The sequence below is a fragment of the Prenolepis imparis genome, unplaced genomic scaffold (assembly GCF_030444845.1).
Source record: "Prenolepis imparis isolate NDT839.2.m4 unplaced genomic scaffold, iyPreImpa1.0 SCAF_2, whole genome shotgun sequence".
Classification (NCBI taxonomy): Eukaryota; Metazoa; Arthropoda; class Insecta; order Hymenoptera; family Formicidae; genus Prenolepis; species Prenolepis imparis.
In genome coordinates, this window is record NW_028141160.1 from 16,908,098 (window position 1) to 16,925,029 (window position 16,932).

The 16,932-nt window shown below is 42.5% G+C and overlaps 1 protein-coding gene across 14 annotated transcripts in view; it reads right to left on the reverse strand.

Annotated features, from left to right (window-relative positions):
- Bru3 (CUGBP Elav-like family member bruno 3) overlaps positions 1-16,932 on the reverse strand; it is a 578,576-nt gene that overhangs the window by 483,117 nt on the left and 78,527 nt on the right. The gene's annotated exons all lie outside the window — the stretch shown is intronic.

Consider the following 16,932-nt stretch of genomic DNA (forward strand, 5'->3'; position numbering starts at 1 on the left):
CATGGAAACTCCATTAACCCAGTAGCGATCTGATAAAACGTAAAAGCGAGATCCAACCATTTTACATCAATTCTGCGAACTTTCATCACGCGTACGTAATTTACATATGCAGATATATATATGCGCAAGTGCACTTGTATCGGGTAGCCGGTAAAAGTCAAAAGGAATCAATTTGCAATAGAAGCGTTACACAGTCCTACACAATCGTATTTTTAGCAAATCTCATCGACCCTTCACGAATGCCGCATTTTCTCTTATCAAGCATGACGCCTCACTCGCGAGAATAATTAATCATTCAATTATTAAACGATCGAATAAAAAGGACGGAAAGAATTAATATGAAACAGAATCTTCTTTCGATGCGCAGCACATTAATTGCAATTACAATCTTGAACCGCATCGTAGTTCTCTCTTTGAATTATGTGGTAACTTTCTCGCCACGTTTCATGGTCATTCAGACCATTCTACGAAACTGCTCACTCGCAAGTTTTATTACTTCGTTTCAGGACTGAAACAGGAGTTTACGATCGCGCAATGACAATCAGCTTTCCTCGCCACTTTCGCTCACGGCCCTTAGTTTTTCGATGCCGAGGAGTTGAAAGCTTTCTCAAGTACGATAGCTCGAAAAAGAATATCCGGCGTGTATATCGAGAACGAGCGAAATGTAAAATCGATGACACTGTTGTTACGTTTCACGTATATATCTATATCCGCACAGACAGTGCGTATGATATAAAAAATTTCACGCACAATTATCGTGAGTACACGGTCATATACTATATACTATATGTATATACGTATATAACGCGCTTTGAAACATCTGCGTGCGGAGTTGTACATGGCTACATTACATTTCCGGCTAATGGAAATGGTAGATTGGAATGAGATAGAAGCGCGGGCGGAGAGGGCTAAAGCATTCCTGATATTTCTGGAGCTCGAAACGCGATGGTTTGGCCGGTTATTCCTGATAATCGACCGAATTTCAGCCGCCGCGGCAAATGTATTAATCCGCGATCGCTCTGCACGGCGAATCGCCTTTTACGCAATGTCCGGGAATTCGACGAATGTCGTGCATAACTTTCAGAATCTCCACCAATTTCGATAATGATGTTTGGTATTCGCTGTCCGCGAATTCATTATAGCTAACGTTTCGCGAGATGACTAATGACGAATCAACACCGATCGCGAGAACTTTCTGCATTTATCTCGTACAAAATACAAGAATTGTTTTATGCACTCGTTATTTTATGTTAACGCGAAAATTACAATACTTTAAAAAGATAACATAAAAATAAAATTTCTTATATTAGACTAGAGTATTCACAATAACGTGGACTAATTGATTTTTGTGGTAGAGGTATAAAACAATAGTATGATAGCATATCTCAAACAAAGATCGAAATGTAGTTCAATTTATAAGTATCAATAAAACGACGAAGCTAGAACAAAAACTAATTAGAGGTATACATCGAGGTGAATCAAATCGCGATAACCCGGCCATCACGATGTCGCTCTCAAGATGGTAGATAACAGAGTCTCCATGGAAAAGGTGTTTCGGCAGGATATTGCGCGCGATAGCGGTTTATTTCACCTACATGTATAATTATCGGCCAATCTTTATGGTCGAATCGTAAAGTTTAAAACGACTTAAAAGCTCGTCACAAATTAATATGGAATATCTACCGCGACTGCTGGACGTAAAAAATTACAGGAATGGAAGTAGCTAAAACAGAGAGAGAGGGGGAGGAAAAAGAGGAAGGCATTATAACGTAAGGCTGCTGATCAACCCCCTGATCTCATCCTGAACCTTCTTACGCTCGCGCTTTTTGTCCGCCGACATATGATAATTATCATACCGCAAACTTGTAACGATACTTAAAAACATTTAACAACTAAAGTGTTGTAGTTACGTCGCTGGGGCATATAATAAAACGCCGTGCTTCGTGACTCACGCTATATCACGGCCGCGATTAAAAGCAAGAAAGTTGAAAGCGCATCGCTGGTTCTTATCGACAATCATTAATCCTACGTCGGCGCACAGAGGCGACTCAGATTTTTGTCTCTCTCCAGGATGGTTTTTCAAAATTTTTACGGAACTTTTCTCTCCGTTTAAACGACGCGTAAAGTCAAAGTTAAAAACTAAAATTCGCGATCGCGACACGTAAAAGTTACAGCGATAGCAGAAATATCGCGGAAGAACGGGGCTGCAAAGTCGGACCTCGGTACTCAAAAGTACGAAAAGATAGCGTGAAAGTCGACTTCATATCGCGACGTTATATCCGCTCTGCAAACCAGAAGCCCACATGGCGCCGACGCACGCGTTTGACCACGAGACCCCATCGAGTTATCCGGAGGCGGTAGATATTTTCGGCCCCCTCGAGTGCCGTAAACTTCGGCCCGGGTCACCTTCGAGTCGAAAGTCAAACGTATCTCGATACGGGCATCTACGGTTTCGCGCAACCGCGTATGCTAGAACGCGCAATTTAATCTTCGTAGATACGCGATATAAATTCCCTCTCTCACCTCGCTACCCGGCTCATTTAAAAGAAACGCGGACGCAGCTGAGGGCGGGTGCGAACAGCATTAGATAAAATTACCATTCGGCAACTGTGTGAAACTGTAGCTACGTCGTCGAGACATCGTCGCAGCGGATCTGAACGAGTTAAAGCGGAGCTTTGCCGGCCTTATTAGGTTACAGTTACGGAGTAAGGACGTAGAGAGCTAAGCGAAGGGAGAGGACGCGCGCAAAATATTCCTCGAGATTAAACACCCCACCCGGATGCCACCGTAATCCGGTATATGCCAGCGAAGTAAGTCGCGAAGCGTTGACAAAAATGAAGAAGAAGTGTTTGCGTTGATGCCAAAACTTGCATTAGCACGCTATCCGCGGATTATCTGGCTTCGCATAACGCCCCGAGGAGGCAAATCGTGTGTACAATGGTTAAATCTCGAAGAGAGATGCGCAGCTTCATTTTATACGGCGTGTTCTCTCGGCGGCTTGTCTCGAGATCGAACATCCAATAAACAATACTCCGTCTCAAGATTTCTTGTAGAATTTGCGAAGTATCTCGCGGATCTTCATATGTATGTGTGAAATGTTCTGTTAAACTCTATCCCTTTTTCACGTCTCTTTGCGCGAAAACATGAAAAGTTTGAAAAAGTACGCTAATGATTACATTGTGATATAAATTAAAAGAGACCATCTAAATTATTTAAAAAATGTATGCAATATATAATGCACAATCAAGTACAATCGACTCTTCTAAAAATGATGGACGCTTCTTTTTATTCGCTAATATAAATCTGATTCATGTTTATCATCACCTTGTTTACTGTAAGCACGCGATATTATCTTTTTTATAATCCATTTTCATATAATTTACATTATATATTTTACCTCGTTTAAAATTGGATTTATATCGCAATATATATATTACTGAGGAATAATCTATGTGTTTTGCAGAAAAAATAAATACTTTACGTAACATACAATGCCGAAACATAATGCATAATGGTCAATCAGGCATGAATTGCGTGGTGTTTTATGCATTATGTAGGCATTCTACCGCGCATAATGGCGGCAATGTATTAATACCTCGGCTAGCTCATACGTATTATAATGAAAAGCCGAAATGATTCATGTATATGTATATATTTAATGCACTGCCTACGCTTAATTTTGTTTTACATATAAACGCAGCGCTGACGATGCCTTGTAACTATACTGTGCAATAAAATTTATAAACCGTTCGCTCGTTTCTCCCGCATATAATACGATATTTTTCATCGTAAGGGCAAAAGTGTAAAGCGAACCGCGAAAAAAGTTTCGATCTGAGAGGGGGCGAAAGAGGGAGACGATAGAAAGGGTCACGCGCGGGGGAAACACGCCGATGGTCGGAGGTTTTGGCTTTGACGTCGGGGAGAGGCGTCGCGACGCTGTTTGCGCAGCACTTTCATTAGCCTGCCTCAAATTACTATAGTTCAAACATCGAGCGTCGCTGCCACTCTCGCGTTGGTATGCAAAAGCGACTCCGTTTTGTCAAGGCAAATATCGATGCTAAACACAAGGCGAGAGGGGTGAAGGAGGAGACAAATAGAGAGAACGACGGGGTTTCCACTGCTCTTCCTCCCCTTTCTCCTTCTGCTTCTTCATCTCCGTCACCGTCCTCTCCCATCCCCGTCACCCCCTTGGCCACGGCGACCTAGCCGAGGTAAAGAACCGAGGGGGGAACCGATGTGTGGTCGATGAACGGCGAGGAATAACGGAGCGACGGGGGACACGACGGACGATCCGAATGGACAGCCGGACGAACGGTGCGCTATTATTGCTTCTGTGAAGATTGGTAGCCGGCAGGACGCGGCCAGTGGAAATATTACGTTTCGTGGTGGCGCGCAAAAACCCTGAGGACTGGCTGAAAGAAGGGGGATGGGATAGGGTAGGTGGCGCGGGGGATGAGAGGGAGAGCGATGTGGTGACGTCTGGATTCGCGACGCGACAGCGTACGTGTAGGCCCGCAGCACCAACACATCCTCGGAAGAGACGAGATCGATATTTCCGATATAACGGTGAGTTTAGTACAAAAAAAAAAAAAAAAAAAAAAAAAAGAAGTGGAGAAGAGAGAGAAGGAGGGAGGAAAAGAGACGGAGAGAGAAAGAGAAAGGGTCGGTGGCTGAATCGCGGGATGCGTAATCTGTCCACGGCTATCAGGCGAATATCGATCATATATATAAATGACGAAATTTTGTATCAGGTGTGGGTCTGTGCATCACACGCGGTGCAGCGTGACAAGCGCGAACTTCACGGACGGCCTCAGGTGCAACCAGAAATCATCCGACATTCGCAACCAAACGTGTGACATTGATCTTCCGACCACCATGGATACACGGGGACAGCAGGGAAAAGGGAGAGAGGGGGGAGGAAGGGAACGAGGGATATCGAACATTTCGAGGGCAGTTTGCGCGGAAACATGTGTACGACAAATCCTTGGGGATTATACGGCCGCACGGTTGAAGACCGACACTGAAATATGTCCGCGTGCGAGAGATATGGCGGATCTTTGAATTACGTATTCGAGCGTCTGAATATACTGATCGGAGAGGTATCGATCGAAAAGGGAGCGATGGGAGCTTGCGGTGTCCGCCGAGGTTATTTGCGTGAGAAAAACATTACGGCGCTCGCGCTAATGAGATATTACTTAATTAACCTTTTGGCGTGAAAATTACGTACTGCAAAAAATTACCATAATTTCAGAACGCGCCTGCATTGTTTTAACGCCGCCACTGTTATTTATCGCGGAAATAACGGATAAAGAGAATCATTAATCCTGTTCTGAAAATTGAGGTTGGCTGAATAAGCTGAAGTGCGATAAAGCTGCCCAAAAAAAGTACGGTTGGCAGTGATCCAGACGTGTTTACTGCTGAAATTTGTCTTCGTGAACTAGCTGGAGACGCGTACACGTGGTAGACGCGTTGTAATACGCATAATATACCGAATGTGCGACAGATAGGTCATTCGCAATTCAACGAAACGATCAAATAAAAAATTCGTATAATATAAATCGCAAATTATAAGATTTTAACAAATTGATACACAGTGACTTGAGATATTTTTTTCGTCCTCTTGTTCCATACTCTCGATTCTCTCAAAAGTCACGATTCCAATTAGTAATGACGCGACAAATTGAATCTCAAACTTTCTCGCTCGACAGTCTTTATCGCAACGAGGAAGAAATGATAGCCGAGATCCCGTTCCACAAAGCATTCTGGAGCGAGAACTATACAGACTCTGTATGCTAAATAATGTGGCGACGAGTCCGACGGCGGGTGATGAGAGGTGCGAGGTCCTGCAATATTCACATGACCCCTTGCCTCGTCGACCTTTCCGCTCGCCACAGCCACGACTCTGACGAAGAGAAGATCTATCCTATCCTGGCGAAACACTTCATTTATCAAGCTCCGACATCTCGTCGGGTTGCCTGGATTTAATTACGCGAAACAAGTCGCCGAAGGGGATGCCTTTTGGTTCGCCAGGCATTCCGGCATTGAAGAGGACGGCGCAATAAAATGCAAGTAAGAAAATCACCGGTTGGTACATCGCGTTAAAATCAAAGATTCGAGGTAAAAAATTCACGATTATCAATAAAATTATTAAATTATCTTCACATCCTTCTTCAGAATATAATTGCAAAAGGCATTCTATGTTATAAACACAACGTATTTTAAAGATGTGAATTTTGTTTCTGTATTTACAAGGAAATCGCGAATATATATAATATTTTTAAGTTATTTTTAAAAAATCTGTACAGATGTATTTAGACATTTATTCGCGAATCTATTATTCACGCGGTCACAGCTATACGACCGCGATTAAGCCGATTGAACAATCATTGTAGCGCCGCTTGTACGTCTGACGGCTGGTGTGTAACTCCTCCGCAAAGACAAGTAATTACCCAAGAGCGAGAACTTCGTCAGGAGTTGAAGCGGAATATGCTGAGGCCGCGCGCTCAGTACGCGAGAACTACTCCGCATTATGTCGTTGTGATTCGACGCCACTACACAACGACAAAACCGGGCACGATTTGTCACATTGTGTCGCGCGAGATAACGCTTATTCACGATATTAACGACTTGCCATCGCACTTTGCGAGCGGCGAGCTTGCGCTAGATATCTTATTGCCGTGTCTTGTTGCGCGAATATAACACTCGCCAATTTTAAGTGTCCGCGACAAACAGGATGGTTAACAATCGGAACTAATTACGCACAGTGAATTTATCCCGGAGTTATTAATTTTCCAATTATCAATGCAAATGATCGAATTAAAATGCTGGGTTTCAGCATTCATTATGAAAATGAAAGTAATAATGAAGGTGGTGTTATAAATCCTCTTTCATTTCTGATACGATAAAAATTCATTTCAGTATTTCATATACAATATAAAACACTGAAAATAATGAGAATTTAAATCGATAAAATACTACTGGGAGAAAAAAGTTTGCAAAATTTTCTAATTCCGTAAGTTGGATCTGTAAGTTGGATTATTTACTCTCGTTACCGTCAGACTATAGTATTGCTATACTACTTGGACAGTGAGGTTACAGAAGTAGTAGTAGAAACACCATTGGTAGAACTATAACACTAAGCCCTCGGTTACACGAATAGTCTAGATTAAGCAAGCCTGGCTTAAGGATATTTCCTCTTCCTTCCTAAATTATAGTTCTACCTATGATAGCTAGAGAAAGGAAATTTACTTAACCAAAGTTAGAGTGCAAAGCGCGACGTTGCTGATGCAACCGTTCCCAACTCGTCTCTTTGTTATAAGGGTGGGCTTATATAACGGCCATATTCCGCTCCCGGCGTTTCGCATATATTCGACGGTTTAATCGAATTGGCCAAAATGAAATTTCGGCGGCGACGCTTCCGAAAGCGATTGTCCGAGCGCGTCTTTGATTTCCGGCACAGCCGACAGGACTGCGCCCGCGCAACGACGTTTCATTGTCACTCGCGCAAGTACGCAATTAATTTCTGTCTGTGCTCGCCGCGGGGGAATGCAAATACGCGGGGAGATTTTGCAGGAGTAATTCGGAAGTGCCGCGGTATACCGCGCGCATTATGTTGCCTCTCCCAACTTTCTCTCTCTCTCTCTCTCTCCCTCTCACATACATTCACCCTTCCGCTCCTTTCAATTTCACTCCCTCTCCAACTCTATCTGTCTCGTTTCAAATGTTTCACCCTCTATCTATCTCTATCCCTCTACCTACCCGTACTCGACTCGCGCTGGCTTTTCGCGGGGCTGTTTACGCGCACGTTCACACGCGACGTGCGCGATGCACGCGTTTAGCACGCGTGAGCGGCCGTATTTCTGTGTCGCGCGGGCTCATGCACACAAACACAAACGAATATGCGAATTCACGTGTGGATGAGGGAACTCGAATGGTCCACGGGACACAAAGTTGTCGCCATCGATTCGCGTCGCCCATCCGGATGAACCCGTGGTCCTCTGTATCGCTTTTTTCCATCTTGACAGTCGTTCCATCGTGCCTCGGTGTTTTGATTTTTTAATATGTACGCCACTTTATCGTGACACGCATGGATCGATGCGATAAAAAGTCTCGCGCCCGTCAAAATTTCGTTTCAAAAGCCGTGCATTTTGAGCGATCTTTATAATTCATCTGCACATAATTCTGACGAATTAACAGAATTTTTTTTTTCGTTGTTTCTTTTTTCATATACATTTTCCGTACGTAAAATAAAACAGATGCAGACTGATGATTTTGAGAAAACAAATAAAAACGAGTGTTTAAAAAATCAGATTAAAAGAAATAAGCTTTCTTTGAATAATAATCATTCTACCATTGATAGAATTCAAAATCAGGATACGTTTTTTATTTAACTCTAATATAGAATACATGAGTAAATAATAAAAGCGACTCATGCTTTCGCGTTTAGCGCGTGCAATATTGACTGTGGCATACATAAAGGAAAAACCCTATGTTGATGTACAAAGCTTTCCTTTTAGCGGGATCTCGTGCAACGTGCGATAGCGCGTTTTGAGTTTCAATATTAATACCAGCACTTACTTGCTCGTAAGCGTCGCATTACCGTGGCGCTCTCTCTCGCGTGTCGCCCCTTTAAAAACCAATGGTTCTTTAAAAAACAATGCGGCTATTCTCTTTCTTCTCGACGTTTCTCATTTCCTGGCTGATCTGCTTCACAAAGGAGCCATTGCCGTCGATCGTAGCGAGAGGACGACGACAGGGGAATTTAAAGTCAACTTCGCCACGATGTACGTATGTAACACACAGTAGCATCAATGGGCGTCGATGCGACGCGATTGACTCGATTGAAATTCATAGGGAAACGAATTCGTGGTTGCGCATCGTGAGAAAGAGAGAAGAAGAGAGAGAGAGAGAGAAAGAGAGATAAGGGACAATTCTCGAAATATACGCGACCTAGTTTCCAGTGGCGCGCAGCAGACTCCGTCTGCTCCGAAAGCCCTTTTACATTTCATGTACCGCGGCATTCTCAATACGCCATAATAACGCGGTCGTCATACGAGCGTCCGTGAATTGTGCCACGCGCGGTTGGTAGGTACATATCGCCCGGTATCTTCGCACGTCATTCTCGCCTTTCGAACGTGCCATCGATTTTATGCCACTTCGATCAGACTCGCGCGATTACGTCACCTTTCGACTTCAAAATGGAATTACACGCAACACCTGATCTCGTCCTCGCGAAATAAAGGACAATTGTAACATTTTAACAAGATTGTGTCTTCATCTGACGCGTAGATATTTATCTTCTTCAAGCGCGGAAAAAAACTAGAATTATATAGCAAACTTAACAATTATTTTTATAACAATAGACTATCTTACTTAGAACTTTAAAATTCTTGTGAGAATTATCGTTCTTTTTGGTCATTATATAGCAATAGCTGTTTACATTGAAAAGTAAATATATTGTGTGTAATATTGCCACTACTTTAGGGTACAACAAATATGTTTTCATTATAAATTAATATTTTTATATTTATATTTTAATTTTGCAATAACGTATTATAGAGGGAGAGTGTAGTATTAGTATTTCAAGAATAAGTATGCACTTTCGTTCAATATAAATAATTCATGTCACAGTATAAATAATCCGTTAGATGCATAAATAATTTGTTGGCTATCTCTACGACATCACATGAATATTTCATGATATTAAATTTTATTAATCAATATCAATTTTATTTTATCAATTTGATTTTTCAATAAATTACCTACCATTTTCCACGGTGTACATATATGCATATATATATATATATATTAAATTAAACATATACAAATCTTTATTATACGTAATAAAGATTTGCTTCTTACGATTTAAAGCTTAGCATAACTTGAAGCAAACTAAATGAGCATTGGGAGCAAGATAATTTGTCGTCGATAAGCGTAATGACTGATGGCCTAATATCAATGAAAGAGCTCGACGATTAAAAGCGCTTGGCTCTTGAAGAGCATTAATCGTACAAGAAACGAAGAAAATAATTTAATTTGAAAGTAAAAATGCGATCCGTTTTGCAAGTCTGATGGTCGCCCATTGTTTCCCTGCGCGCCTCTAAGATTCTCCGTCTCGCTCCGCCATCATGAAATGTGTCCGTGTTCTCTTTGTCTTCCCACCCTCCCGCCAACATCTCCTCCGCGTAGCCTCCTTTGTATAATCAAAACTCTCGAACAAATTTTCATATTGTTTGCGATTCAATTGGACAGGCAATTTCCGAGCCGTCTCCGAAAATATCTCCTCTTCTCCGGCGCCAGAGCCTTGGCTTTAAACTCTACCACCTCTTGGCCACTTTCCTCATTATCGCGTAACCACCTCGCGAGGAGGAACACGCCACGGGGCATGTCTTAGTCACTATTTATCTTACCTATCGATGCTGCTTCATTATCCTCAATTTCAATCTCTGCTTTATATAGTAACGGACTCCCCGGGGCTTATCCGCGAGAACTATCTAAGTTCGCGCAAAGCAAACTTAACATTACACGATGCTAGGGAATCGCGGAAAACGTATATTAACAGAAAATATTAAGATCGTTGTAACACCTAAGTACAAAATAGAAACAGATACTGTCAAATTATCTAAATAATAAAGTAAAATTTTTGTATATAATTATTTCTATATATAGTTAGTGTATTTATTTCAATATATGACGAATATATTAAAGTGAAAACAGACTATTACTGATCAGAAAATAAAAATTTAATATTTCTCAACGGCTGTGTATATACTTAAAAAACAGAGAGATATATAATTTATAGATACACATAAATAAAAAATATAGATCATTAAATAAAAACTATTTTTAGAATAAAAGCCTAACTTTAAGTTTAGATGACAACATACGAATTCTTCAAATGAAATATTGATCGTAATTGCGGATCGTATTTTTAATGCAGCAAAAATATGGCCATTATTTCTCAGCGACATGATGCATATTTTGAATTTTTCAATAAGCATTCATTGCTCTTAATGCTTGTACAATGTAGTCATAAATATCCACAACGATAGAATCGCAAAAATTATAAATTTGCGTGGATCGCGCGACGTCGCTTTCAACGCTTTGTCGTAGAGAAGCTTGTTTATGTTCCGTCGTCTAATTGCGAGCGATGTAGTAAATCAGTTTTATGACTTGTCATGATTCATTACCGCGATAACGTTCTTTGACTCTAGTCAGCAGGACTTTCTGTTAGTTGTCTAATTTTTTTATGTATAATGACCCACTGCAAGTTTCCTTTGTGCGAGACGTGGCCTCAGAGAGACCTTTCCTTGATCCATTAGCCGAGTGGACGGTGGCGTGGCATGTTGTAGATTAACCCGGTGTTAACCCGAAGAAGAGAACGTATTACAAATAAGGAAACGGACCAGAAAAGCGGGCCACATTGCTCGTATTTCCTGGACCCTTCTGCGCCACTAGCAGCTGCAGGCTGGACACGTCCCACCTCGACAGGGAGGGGGGAGAGGGGGACAGGAGCAGAACCAGATTAGAACCCGACAATCAAGCCAATTATACACTCCGGTGACGCTGACCCAGCTTCTCTTCCAGTCCTCTGTGCCGCCTACTTCGCCCTCGCTACTCCTCCCTTTCTTCTCTGGGATCTGCAAGGTTCTCTCGGCTCTTCTACGGCGAGTCGCGCCGAAACCCTACTCGGGGAACTCATCAGATCTCCCGTAATCCCCGTGGTACAAGACCCGAACGAATTGCTCACGGAATTAAACAGCTCGCACGAGACATTCAATACGTGTAAGACCGTATACGAGTTGCACAAGAGGATCTTTGGAAAGTGCAGATAGCTTATAGCATACATCGCCACAAAATGTTTCACACAATATAATTTCATTGAAAAAGAAAAAAAGCTTAATTATTTGTGAAAAGTTGACGTTTTGTTAATTGTAATAATGAAGAAATTTTAATATAATTATTTCTCGATTTATTTATGACTAATTTGTTAGCAATTTATCTGTGGTCTCTATATGTCATGTATTCTAACAGTATTTAATTTATGAATTTAATTGAATTCAATTTCCATCTCATATATATATTTATTTCTTTTTATCGATAAATACTATCTATTTTTTTAATTTATCACAATCTTTTGCAATAAACGTAAGTTTTTACAGATACTTTAGACATTGTCTCTCGCAAATCTCTGTCGAGGAGAAATGCAAATTTACCAAATTTTTCATAATATCATGGCATACATAGGCCAGGACAATGTTGCCCTTTTAACTGCGAGCAATGAGCAACAGGGGCTAGGGTGTACAAGAGGAAGGTGAAGAGGCTCGACGCTTAGGTCTGAGAGAACGATTCCCTCCGGCCAGAACTACGTAGCGAGATCGGTCGAGGCCCATGTCTAGAGAAGCACGAGCCGAGCGGCAGATTGCAGTCCAGGTCTTTGGAGGATCATCAAATTAGCGGAAGAGTCTTTGAGGGCGTCTCATGAAGGTGGCCAACTTGGTTGGCTCGTCATAGCCTCTCTACCAGAATTATGCCCCCCGCGACCCTTTCACCCGAATGAAGTTACAAACTTCAGTCTTCCTACAAGAGATAGAAAGGGCTTTCCTTCTTCTTTCCCTTTCACGTCTTTCCTCTCTTTCTCACATTTGACTTCCGTTTCCTTTACTGAGCATGACGCTAATGTCGGCTGAATGCAACTGAAGAGATCTCTCTTTCTCTTTCTCTGTCCCTAGGGTTTCAGTGCCCAAAACGACTGGACCGACAGCGCTTTCTGCATCAGTTAGATATAAATGAACGAAAATTTCTTTAGAAGTTATATATATGTATATATAAAACCCCTCGTTTTAGAGACATTTTTTTATATATTTAAAATATTCATTATAGACATAAATTTTTCTTTCCTGATAATTAATCTTTTATTATTAAACATTTAAATTCTGACTTTTGAGTTGAATCTTATCGATCTTTCGAAGTAAGAAAAAAAGTCAATAGAGAAAAGAATCTTTCTCATTCCGCATGCCACAGTATTAAGTGATTCCTTCGTTTTGTGGCGCCGATCACGGCCGAACAAAAACTGAGAAGAATATTTTGTGCAACGTTTAATATAGGCGCAGAGCGATATAGATCGGAGGCGGATGCCGAAATTCTCGTAAAAGCGCGAAACCGCCGCGCGAGCGTTTGCGGTGGCTCCGCGCCGACGGGAAATCAGTCGTATACAACCGCGTGTTAACGCGGCGTTGCGCGATATGTACACGAGTATTTTTAACTCAAGGTGCGGACATGCTCCCCTCACACGTGCCTAACACGACGCGCGCACGAGAGCACGTACGCACGTTGAAAACGCGTGAATGTTTTACGGGGTCGACCCTTCACCTCTCCCTCGCTATAATGTACTACCAAAACCTGTGTGTGCAGTCGGCCTCTGCGCGGAAAACTGGGGCAGAAACACAAAGCCTACCCGCTGCCCGGTCGAGATACTGCTGACAATACCTGATGTGAACGCACCGGAGAGAAGACACTCTTTTCATACCCTCGCACGTAAAAGCGGACCGACCTATCGCTGATAAAACCTGGAAAAGCCCCAGAATATTTTCCCAGCACTTGTGCCCAAACTTCCCTCTCCTACGTCTCTCTCTCTCTCTCTTCATGGCTTTTTTATATGTGTGCGAGCCAGCGCGAGACTGCAAAATCCGATAAGCCCGCGTGTAAATTACGTAATGGAAAAAGTTGCTTCGATATCGACTCGTATACTCGTTACGATTACAAGGCTATATTGACCTCGTTCTGACTGACAGTTGCTAGGCGCTACGCGGTAGATAGCTAAAGTACATTAAATGAGATCAAGAGCTGTACCAACGTCATCCTTATCTGCAGAAGGCAGGAGACGGAGAATTTCCACCATGAACATTTGAGACAATACACTCTCATAAGTCGCGATTGTACCTTTATCTAACACGATGGCATTTACTCTCTCTCTTAGGGTAATTTTAGCCATGTAAGCTGATAGAAATTGAGAACGGGTGAGTCGATCTTTGTCGGAAAACCTAAAATGAACATGATGTCAGCATGCCTGGCTGGGCCGGCGTAAATATTTATATTAGACACGTGCCGACGGAGCAATCGCGAAATGATTTAAGTAAATGGACGGTATATGGATGGAGAGACGGGGAAATCGGTCGGAAATATGGTAACGCCGGTGAGCAAAGAAAGTTAGCCGGGCTGATAAATCCCGCCGATATTTCTTCCAATACTTCTGCTGTTTAAAGAGCAGCTGTCTGGAAATAGTAACGGTAGCTAATGGTGCCTCGAGTGTTTGCACGATCTTCGACTATTTTTAGGCATTCGCAGCGCGAATTTCGTAGCTGTCTATACATCCATACTCAACATACACTGTACACTGCGTATTATTCAGCGTATACAAGTTTTTCTCTTCGCGCAAAGTCCTGCGCGAAAAGAAAAAAAGAAACAACTGCAACATTGCAACGTTCCACGATTATTTTCTATAAAAGTTTATTATAATTATACGCGGTTAAAATAATGAAAAAATAATTATACACGAAAATTTCTTTTCTCGTTGCAAGAGAAGTTACAAGATAGCTACCATTTCCATTCAATTTAATTTTATTTAATCCAACACCCTATATTCCAGCTAATCCTCGTAAAGGTGTAACGAGAAACTCGCGGTTTTCCGCTTCCTTTTATTTTCTCTTGCTTTTCTTCGTGTCGGACTTTTCCTTATTTTCCGCGGAACGGTTTACTATCCTTCGGGCGGCACTTGGTATACCGCGACGTGGAAATAAGTTCGGCACCGGGACTGGCCACGAGGGGCGCGTCCTTGTTCGCCTCGGCAAACGGTAAGGGGTTTGCTCTCGCGCAATTCCTATCTCCCGACATTTCTCGATGTTTTCCACTACTGCGGCAGGGCAAATAAAGTTTTCTCAATTTCCACGGGAGATCGAGCCGACGCTCGCGCGCAAGCAAGTACTACATGTTCGCTCTACACCGTGCCATCACGTCGTTCGCCAAGGGATGGTCGATCCGCGGTAAACGAGCTATACCGAGTCGACGACGACGCGGTCGAGCGTCGCTCGCGATCCCGCGATGAAACGAGCTCTCCGTCTGATCAAACTCTAAAAGTGGGACATTATTTTTCCGCCGGAGGGACGCATTCAATTTCCGTTTCTCGCTCGTCCGCGCCTGTCTCTCTCTCTCTCTCCCTCGAAATTCCATCGAGGATATCGCCGGCGATATTAGAAATCGCGACGATCGCTCGGAAGAAAGAATAGCTAAAAGATAAGTACGTACGTGTCTCTGTATAATCACGTAACGGGATATACCTAATTTTGCGGGAGCATTTTTGTTTTTCGATTCTTCTATCTTTAATGTGGAAAAACAGAAGAGCAAAGAAAGCATTTCGCGTTCATGAGACTAAACGTAGCATGCTTATTTGCGCTAATGCGCATCCATTTAAAATAAACGAAGTAATTTATTTGATATGCGCGAAACATTCTCGAGCGACCGCTCGCATAATTGCTTCAACATAAAAAATAGAAATCGCATTAGCGTGAGAATTTCTTGGCTGAAAGTACCGTGTACTGCTTTCAACGGCTTTGTTTTTCCGCGGAATTAAAAGGTATCGCGAGAGAGAAAGAGAAAGAGTATATGCATCCGACAACGAGAGATTTTTTTTTATCGTCGGGTAGAATCAAAGCTTCGCAAAAATCAAGCGGACAATTCAATCACCGGTATCCGTCTTTGGTTCTTCGCCGTCACGTCGATTTGTTTCCATTTTCCTATGCGTTCGTTGTACAACAGTCTTTCCCTCCTTCTAATTACTAGCTCAGCCCGATGTAATTACCCGATACGCTCGCATCGCCGCTTGCGCCGGCGGAAAAGTGGCGACGGTTTTCCCTTCCGCTTCCCCCTCATCCTTCCTCCGTTTTCCGGAAGCGAGCGCAAATCGCGAGCGACGAGGCCGGTCGTCGCGAGTCAATAACGGGCCGCTCCGTTCCGTGATTTGCATGACAATCGGTTCGACTCGAATCGTCGAGCGTCGTCATCAGCGTGACGGATCTGCTCCGCCGTCGTTCTCAAAGCAAAAAGCCTTCCCTTCCCAGAGCGTACGCGCGCACGCACCGAGCTTCCATCCGAGCTTTTACCGATTCCCGACCCTGCGTTTCTCCCGCGTAGCCCCCGCTGCCGCCATCGACACGGTCTACCTGTCTCTGTCACACGCACGGGGACCTGCACGGGGATTCCGTCGTGCTCTCGACCCGGCGAGTTAAGAGCCCTAATTAAATTCAGTCTGGGTACTCTTACCGAGCTCGGTCCATCGTTCATTAAGCGTCGGATCAAAGTGATATTCCCGTAAAGTAGTTCCACTTCGTGGTGAGGGTTCACCCTTTCTACCTCCTCACCTACCTCGACACGTTCCACGCTCGCTATCGCGGCACGGGATAGGAGAACATCGTAACTTTCCTCTGGAGATGTAGGTGAATCTTTTATGCCGTTGTCGTACGAGCGATTAATTACCTGGTAAAGTCATTGCGAAATGATGTTCCGCTGAGAATAAAGAACAACAAAAGACTCGTCTTCACGCTCCACACGGAGATCTTGATTTTACGCAAACTTTGCAAACCGCATCGATATTCGTATCGCATGACTAGTTCTCTCGAGAAAAACATCGTTTCGATCAAATCGATTTTGCATTGAATTTTCTAAACTGAAATAGGTTGAGAAGGAATATCAAAGCAAAAAACGCATATTATTCATTTATATTTATCAATGATTTTAGGTTTCGATTAAAGAATAAAACAAAGAAAAAAATAAATTTGTAAATTAATTTGTATATATAAAATGTAAATGTATTAAATATTAATTTCAAAAATTACATAAAGAAATACAATTAGATTTTAGTAATAATTTATGAAATAT